This window comes from Bemisia tabaci, chromosome 10 (genome assembly GCF_918797505.1).
Source record: "Bemisia tabaci chromosome 10, PGI_BMITA_v3".
In the NCBI taxonomy this organism is placed as follows: Eukaryota; Metazoa; Arthropoda; class Insecta; order Hemiptera; family Aleyrodidae; genus Bemisia; species Bemisia tabaci.
The window spans coordinates 20,051,240-20,060,372 of NC_092802.1; the positions used below are offsets into that span (position 1 = coordinate 20,051,240).

Genomic DNA, 9,133 nt, shown 5'->3' on the forward strand with positions numbered 1-9,133 from the left:
CTTGGAATTATGAAAAGACTCCGTATACCAGTTTTGGGCCAAATCGGAGGGAGTCGGGTTCCGAACTTGGTTAAGTTGACGTGGATGGACCGAATGACACGCATGTCTCGCAGAAGCAGAACATGATTATGAGAGGGGGAAAACATTCGCAAATACATTGCAGTGAATCCAGTGCATATCAAAAGAAAATTAAGAACACATCTCTATGGCTAAAATTATATACAGGGTGTTTCAGACCACCCGTACCAGGCCTTTTTCTCGGTTGGTATAGGTCGTACGAAGTCGGAGACCGCGGGGTTGAATAGGGAATTGACCCCAAGGAATCCGAATTTTGTGGTCCCGAAACCCCCCCACCTCCCCTTGGGGGGTAAAGGGGGGGTCACGATGCTAAAAGTCACGGTTCCCGACCGAATTGCGGATAGATCGCATCAGAATTGAAAAGCACGGAAAATTTCACGTGGAATTGACCCCTTAAAATCCAAAATCGGACCATCCAAGGCCCAAATTTGATCCCCTAAAGAGGGGGACAGTACCCCCCTCCATAATTTCTCTTTGGTCTCAAAATTGACGTAGATTCTCCAGAAAAAGACGGTTTCCCAGGTAATCGACCTCGAGAAATCCAAATTTCATGGTCCCGAAGCTCCTCTAACTCCCCTTGGGGGTTAAACGGGGGGGCCCAATTTTAAAAATTGGGGCTCCTTTCCGAATCGCAAATTGATTGCATCCAAATTGAGGAGCAAAACACATTTACATCTTAAGTGACCCCTAAGAGTTCTAATTGACCCCCCTGAACGGCAGAAAGTAACCCCTGAGGAAGGGGGCCTCGCCCCCGCCAAAAATTTCTCAGGATTCCTCTTTGGTCGCAAAATTGACGTCGATTCTCCAGAAAAAGATGGTTTCTCATGTAATCGACCCCGAGGACTCTAAATTTCATGTTCCCTGAGCTCTTCGGGGTCGATTACATGGGAAACCGTCTTTTTCTGGAGAATCGACGTCAATTTTGCGACCAAAGAGGAATCCTGAGAAATTTTTGGCGGGGGCGAGGCCCCCTTCCTCAGGGGTTACTTTCTGCCGTTCAGGGGGGTCAATTAGAACTCTTAGGGGTCACTTAAGATGTAAATGTGTTTTGCTCCTCAATTTGGATGCAATCAATTTGCGATTCGGAAAGGAGCCCCAATTTTTAAAATTGGGCCCCCCCGTTTAACCCCCAAGGGGAGTTAGAGGAGCTTCGGGACCATGAAATTTGGATTTCTCGAGGTCGATTACCTGGGAAACCGTCTTTTTCTGGAGAATCTACGTCAATTTTGAGACCAAAGAGAAATTATGGAGGGGGGTACTGTCCCCCTCTTTAGGGGATCAAATTTGGGCCTTGGATGGTCCGATTTTGGATTTTAAGGGGTCAATTCCACGTGAAATTTTCCGTGCTTTTCAATTCTGATGCGATCTATCCGCAATTCGGTCGGGAACCGTGACTTTTAGCATCGTGACCCCCCCTTTACCCCCCAAGGGGAGGTGGGGGGGTTTCGGGACCACGAAATTCGGATTCCTTGGGGTCAATTCCCTATTCAACCCCGCGGTCTCCGACTTCGTGCGACCTATACCAACCGAGAAAAAGGCCTGGTACGGGTGGTCTGAAACACCCTGTACATCGATGGTGTAAGTCGGCAATCACATAACTCGGTTTGCGACGTCGCATAAACTTCCTGTCATTTATTTTTTAAACGGAAAACTTCTCAACGGCAATTCTTTTTTCTGCCGAAATTATTCTTCTCTGTGTGCGAAGAAAATTCTACATAAACTTCAAGGAATGACGTCAATTTTTTCTCTTTTAAAAAAATAACTTAGAGGCGGAGATTTTCAGACACGATTGCGGACTTACGCCGTCGACATATTATTTTGGAGGTTAATTCGAAGGAAAACATGCTTCGAGGTAAATTCTCGGACGCTTCCAATCAATTAATCGTGTGAAAAAACATTAGTGACTCTGAAAATTAGACGTGACAAAGTATCTACCGAGACAGCTAACTGGTCGTGGTTTTGCTCAAAGGCGTAGTGACGTTGCCATTTTATAACTTAAAACATTAAACAAATAATACCTTCGCTGCATCTCAACCAATTTGAATTAACTTTCTTTTTTTAATGGTATTTACGTTAATGGGATTACTCGGCATTGGGTGGCATCGGGCACTTAGGCGGTCTTAACAGTTTTTGATAAACACAATTTAGTTTTTATTTTCCTACAACTTAGGAGTCAACAGAATCTAAACAAAAACCAGTCTGAATAAAATTTTAGCCATTTTCTTTGCATCAAGCACGGAATCATCCCGGGAAAACGCCAAGTTTCCGAGAAACAACGGCTCAAAGTTGGTAAAGTGTCGTTATGACGCAATCAAGAACCACTTACAGGACAGTGCGGCCCCAACTAATGGTGGGACAGGGCTCTCTAATGCACCGGACTGCATATCATATGCTACGACCACGTCAAGTGTCGGGAGGCCGGAGGAGGCCGGATCGATTTATTCTGGGAATAGCTTCAAATCTGAATGGGAAACCGTTTCTTTTGTTTTGTGCTCACGCCTCAGGTATGGAAGGATGCGATGGGCCAGCAATGCGGTTTAAATCTTTACTCGGGGATCGCCCGATTCCGCTCCGAATCCGGTTCCGCCTCGGCCTAATGGGCCTGTTGCATGCAAGAGATACAGCCGTGCGAATAGACTTTATAGAAGTTAAATGACACGAAAATTACAATGGTCACATTAAAAAAGTCTGAAATACACTCCTTACTGCGCAATTTGTGTTGTTAGGAACGCGCTTTTTCAAATTTCCCGCGTCTGGGGGCAGTTTTCTAACGGAAACAATTAACGGCAACTCGCGGCTATTTCCGGTCAACTAAAACTGACAACATAACCTAAAAATCTTCTTCTTCTTCTTTGATGCTTTATTGGCTTCATGCTCCGGTGTGGAGCCCACAGCCATCTATAGACACATTGTGGTAGGTAAGTGGTTAAAATGTTGAGGAGAGAATTAGGTGGGGGGAGAGGGAGTAGATATGCAAAGGGGAAACCTAAAAATCGGAGCTCGTGACATCGTGAAATGAAATGTAGAAGGATTGCGTTGGATATTTAAAAGTTGATCGATTTGGTTACCGCATAAAGCGTATATGGACCACTTTAGGAGATCACGTTGGGTTTGTAAACAAACTGAAGGAAAAAATAACAACAACAACGACTCGGCATCTTCCGGAAATCACCGAGCCCGCCGTTTGCTCGTTTTCGGTGATTAGAAAACTGCCCCCAGACGCGGGAAATTTGAAAAAGCGCGTTCCTAACAACGCAAATTGCGCAGTAAGGAGTGTATTTCAGACTTTTTTAATGTGACCATCGTAATTTTCGTGTCATTTAACCTGTAAAAAGTCTATTCGCGCGGCTGTATCTCTTGCATGCAACAGGCCCATTTCTGAATACGGTCTGGTACCGTGCGGGGCAATGTGCGCGTCGCAGTAATCAGAGCAGTAGAAAAGGAATGTCTTCTTTTTCGTACTATCCATCTATATCTATACTCTAAGCTCCAAGACCTCCTAATTTTGCGTAACTGGTGACGCTTAGTTCCAGCGTTCTACCGGGCCGAGTTTAACGATTTCGCGGCTATCGACGGGCAACTGTCTCTATAGATAAGCCAACTCTTTTCAGATTTTCAAAATATAGCCCAGGTTTTTTTATATTAAGTGGTAAAGTTGCGAATTCTCCCATTTAAACAATGTAAATTTATACTTTTTGTCATAGTTCGTTTGAGCGTTCTACCGGGCCGATTTCTATGATTTTTGCGTAAATCGACAGGTAACAGGCCCTAGATGAGCCCGCTCTAATCAGATTTTTGAAATAGGACCCAAGGTTTTTTACAATCAAGTTATAAAAGTGAGTGAATTTACAGAATGCTTCGGGACTGCTACCGCTATGCGCGGGAGGATGCGCAGTGGTCGAGGAGGTTGCGCAGTGGCTGTGTAGTCTGCGCATCAGCTCTATACTTATGTACACAAGATTCACCGCCTTTAAGTAAAGGCGGACAGTGGCCGAGTCGTCAAAGGCGGCAACTGCGCCTGTACATTCCGAGGTGTAGGAGTTCGATTCCGGACTTCTCGGCTGTTCAAATTATGACCTGCTCATTATCATTCGTTGTTTTACTGCAATGTTTCATTAGTCAGTCATTGCATAACGCATCCTTCTGACTTCAAAGAGGGTTATTCATATAGGCGAAAAATTTACCCAGCCCGGAATGTACGAAACTTTGTGGGCTGATAGTACTAGTTGAGAAAGGCTTATCCCTAGCTCCGTTTTTGCAGGAACCCCAGGGAAACAGCGTTGCTATTTTTTAAGTCGTAACCCTCAAACATCCATAACTTTCGCAAAAATGCAGTTACAGAGCTCGTATTTATACCAGAAAACGCAGAAAATTACGTTCTATCGACCTATGCAAAAGAAATTTTAAGTTGACTCATTTTGAGCTCTGTAACTGCATTTTTGCGAAAGTTATGGATGTTTGAGGGTTACGACTTTAAAAAATAGCAACGCTGTTTCCCTGGGGTTCCTGCAAAAACGGAGCTAGGGATAAGCCTTTCTCAACTAGTACTATCAGCCCACAAAGTTTCGTACATTCCGGGCTGGGTAAATTTTTCGCCTATATGAATAACCCTCTTTGTTTTCTCTTTATTCATTAAAAAAAAAAAAAAAAAAAAAAAAAAAAATCTCATTCCAAAAGTAAAGTGTACCTCATATCGTAATTTTTTAGGGAAAAAATAAAACCAACATTGATAGGAGGCTAAAAATAGGGCCGCGGAGCAGCTCATTGATGGCGCGGAGCGCCCTCAGGGAGTTGGGCCGCGTAGTGGCCAGGGGGCATAGCCCCCTAGTATTATAAAATCCTAAGCCCTAAAATTGTGGAGATCTGTTCCACGCGGTCCGGAAGTTACCGTTAGAGCGAGAGTATATGTAAATTTTACGGAGGTGTGACACCTTATGTGCTGTAGCACGGCTCGATCTCCTTTTTTTGAAGTTTTCATTTTTAGCCGAGAAAAATCTGCAAATCTATTTTTGCTTATTTCGTCAATAATATTGATCCTATGTACTTGATGAAGGAGCAAGCTGAAATGTTCATGTCATAACCATAATGGGTTTTGTCCATAAAATATTCGTAACATCAGGTATGCTTTGCCGAATTTCACCTGACAATATTGATTTCCTTGAACTGGATAGGTTCTCCGATTTATTTTCTTTTTCCATTTAAAGATAATATTTCTTCACTTTGCTGAAATAATTGCGTGTAATTTTTGTAAGAATCTTTACAAACCTTCTCTCGTAAATACAAAAGAAAAATAAGAAACAATTTTGCAATGACTGGTGTGACTTGATTGCTTGCTGCTGTGTTGCGTGTGAAGAAAGAAAGAGAAAAAACACGTTTTCCTCCTTTCTGTATCCATCCTTTTATACCGATAAAAATCTTCCACATTGAGAATTCGGGTGAATTTAAATTTTAAACAAACTTAAATTAAAATGAGGAAAAGAAAATATCTCCATCTTGTCATCTAGACCCCAAGATCCATTAGAATACATGAACAACAGGGCCACCACCGCATATCCATTCGTCATAGGAAACCATAGGTATTTGATTTTAATATGAACATTTATTTTTGCAGTTTCACTTTTCTGGTTTCGTTTAGAATGCGATTGATTATCACGCAGTCGTTGTCTGTGGCTTGCTCCCTCTGAAAATAGAGGAGTTCGTAGCCTCCGTAGCACTGCGGCGTTATGCGCTTCCAGGGGCTAGGCCGCAGCCCGCTAGTAATTTAAAAGAACATGAATAGAATTTTCGCAATCTATACAAAACAGACGCAAATTGAAAGTAGAGACCAAACATTTGAAACATACCTTCATTATTATTCAACAGTCCTCTGCAGAGAAAGTGTAAACTAAATATACACTAATAAATGGGACAAGTCCTTGCGTTTAAAAACATAATGCGTATGAGCATCATTAATAAATGAAGACATGGGCTCGCAGTGTATATCTGGAAAAACAAGGAGGAAATAAAAGTGAAGTAGAACATATTTACAATTTAATTTGTGTCATTTACTTCATTATCCACGGGTATTTGACGAAGGATGAATTTAGTTCACATGGCTAAACTTTGAACTGACTGATTCAAACGCCGACTATTCACTTGCGCAATTCATTTGATTCAATAAGCAACATAAATTGCACGTAATCTCTATCTCATTTATAGAAGATATCATACCTTTACTTTTCCTATTTTGTCAAATCAACATTTTCACTTTCAGATGAGTCTCTCCGTGAACTTCTTAATACTGCCTACATTATTTTATCAGGCACCACATTATTGGGGAGTGCCCCGCCCTTTACAAACGCACCCCCCCCCCCCTAAAAAAATTTTAAAAGCACTATAGTAATATATTTTAAAAAAAACCATTGTATATTTTTCTAAATTTTAAAAACTTAGTTAGTGAGGAAAAAGTTAGTTTGAAAAGTTGAGCAATTTTTTTTTAATGCGTCATCACTTGATCTTGGGCCCATTTTAATCATGAAAAGCTCTCTATTCGGAGACCAAAAATATGTAACATACCATCATCTTCATGACCTGTCCTTCGGATGAGAAGTTACATAAAAAATACACAAATGGTAGGCGCAGTTCCTCGGGTTTAAAAACAATTTTCAATTATGAACAGCATCAATAATTGGAGACACCTGGGCACACGATGTATATCTGGAAATTAAAGAAGGAAATAATTAAGTGACCATATACAGTTTATTTTTCACCATACAGACATTCTGTCGTTCAAATGATACCTTAAAAACAGAATTGGTGCTGCTATCTAGAGCCGGGCAAATCAATGGAGATTTCCCTAATCTCTCTCTTAGTAATAAAAATGTTAGTTTCAATTTTAAATTTCAAGTACATGTTAAGAGGAAAATGTGACCAGACAGAGCAGATTTTATTTCCTTCACCGAAGAGAAAATTGCGGAAAAAACTTTTTGTAATGGATGCGTGAGACCAGCGTCCAACTGTGTGACCCAAGTTTGTCCAAAGCTTGTTTTGACGGACCCAATGTGCGACAGACATTTCTTTAAAATGCTTTTGCCTCTGACTCAACTCTGCGAAAAACAGTTTGTCCATTTACTCCCTGCAACCGTGACCGGCTGTGCGGCTAGGCTCCCCTCATGCCTTGCAACCCTGCCCAAAACTTTTAGTAGCTCGAATTCGGAATATAATTTCAAAAAACCAGTGTAAATTTTATTTAATTTTGAAACATCTAACGCAAATTGATTTAGAGACTAAAAATATATAACTTACCATAATCTTCATAAACTGTCCTTCGGATGAGAAGTTACATAAAAAATACACAAATAGTAGTCGTCGTTCCTCGGGTTTAAAAACAATATGCACCTATGAATACCATCAATAATTGGAGACAGCTAGGCACACGATGTACATCTGTAAATGAAAAGAGGAAATAATTAATTGACCATACAGTTTATGTTTCACCATACAGACATTCTTTCGTTCCAATGATACCTTTAAAAAAAAAGAATTGGTGCTATCTAGAGGCAAGCAAATCAATGGGGATTTTCCTCGCCTCTCTCATAGTAATAAAATTTGAAGTTTCAAGTACATGTTAAGAGGAATAGGTGGCCAGGCAGAGCCATTTTTTGTTCAGCTGTGAGAAAATTGCGGAGCTAACTATGTATATGGACGTATTTCTGTAAAACGGAACTAAGCGCCATAGGGGAGGAAGGTGGAGGGGAGCTGTGATTGGCGGCGGAACCGGGCGTCGGGCTCATTCCGTCCTATACATGCGATGCTTTTCCATGGCGCTTAGTTCCGTTTGACAGAACGCGCTATTCGGCAGTCTAAATTCCTCAAAAGGAACTCAAATTGGCGCTTAGTTCCCGTTTGACAGAAATACGTCCATATACAAGGAATGAGGAACCTAAAAGTTTGAAAAGTTGAGCAAATTTTTTTGTATGCGTCATCACTTGATCTTGGGCCCATTTTAATCCTGAAAAGCTCTACATGTATTCGGAGACCAAAAATATGTAACGTACCATGATTTCCATAGACTGTCTTTCCAATGAGAAGTCACATAAAACAATACACAAACAGTAGGCGCTGTTCCTCGGGTTTAAAAACAATATGCAATTATGAATACCATCAAGGATTGGAGACACCAGGGCACACGATTTATATCTGGAAATTGAAGGAGGAAACAATTAATTGACTATACAGTTCATGTTTCACCATACAAACATTCTTTCGTTCAAATGATACCATAAAAAAAGAATTGGTGCTTTTCAAGAAAGTTTCAATTTTAAGTTTCAAGTACATGTTAAGAGGAATAGGTGGCCAGGCAGAGCCATTTTTTGTTCACTTGTGAGAAAATTGCGGAACTAACTATGTATAGGTATAAAAGGAGTGAGGAACCTAAAATTTTAAGACGTTAACCAAATTTTATTGAAAGCGTCATCACTTGATCTTGGGCTCATTTTAATCCTAAAGAGCTCTCTATTCTGAACCAATAATCCGTTAATTGAATATCGGGAAAGATCATTCAGTTCGCTTTTGTATGATAACATTTGTTTGACTGACAATTAATTCAGAATGTTCACTAGAGGAGGGGCATATGTAACGTTTCATTTTAATGGATTTAAACCACTGGTATCCTACTCCCTTTTTAGTAAGATTGAAGCAGATGCCTCACATCGATTGAAATCATGTTGGAATCGTGCGTTAAATTACACGTTAGAAAGATTGACAACATATTACGAGATCACTGTTTTCTCAATTAAGTTTTCTGAAATATCTCTGACTAGCCGCTGGAGGAGGTGAGCCGCTGTGGCTCACTTCGCCCGTCTCGCGGACTTCGCTCCTTGGACCCCCGACGGCTGGCAAGCAAGCCGTATTCCGTGCCGTAAGTGCAAAAAGTGATAAAATAATGTAATGCAATAATACTCCTTTCTGAATACATGAATTCAAGAGAAAATTCCGCCCCAAATCAGTTTACCTGTGTTTAGTTCCTATTTATCTCTCTTGTAAATTTTCATACCAAAAAAAATTTCTGGCAGCA

At 40.8% G+C, this 9,133-nt stretch overlaps 1 long non-coding RNA gene across 1 annotated transcript; it reads right to left on the reverse strand.

Annotated features, from left to right (window-relative positions):
• Positions 1–5,656: 5,656 nt before the first annotated feature.
• On the reverse strand, positions 5,657–8,926 carry LOC140225718 (uncharacterized). The gene is made up of 4 exons (XR_011900697.1): positions 8,115–8,926; positions 7,363–7,503; positions 6,634–6,774; positions 5,657–6,060 (listed from the first exon to the last, which is right to left on the reverse strand). It is a non-coding gene; the product is annotated as an uncharacterized lncRNA (long non-coding RNA).
• Between the last annotated feature and the right edge of the window lie 207 nt (positions 8,927–9,133).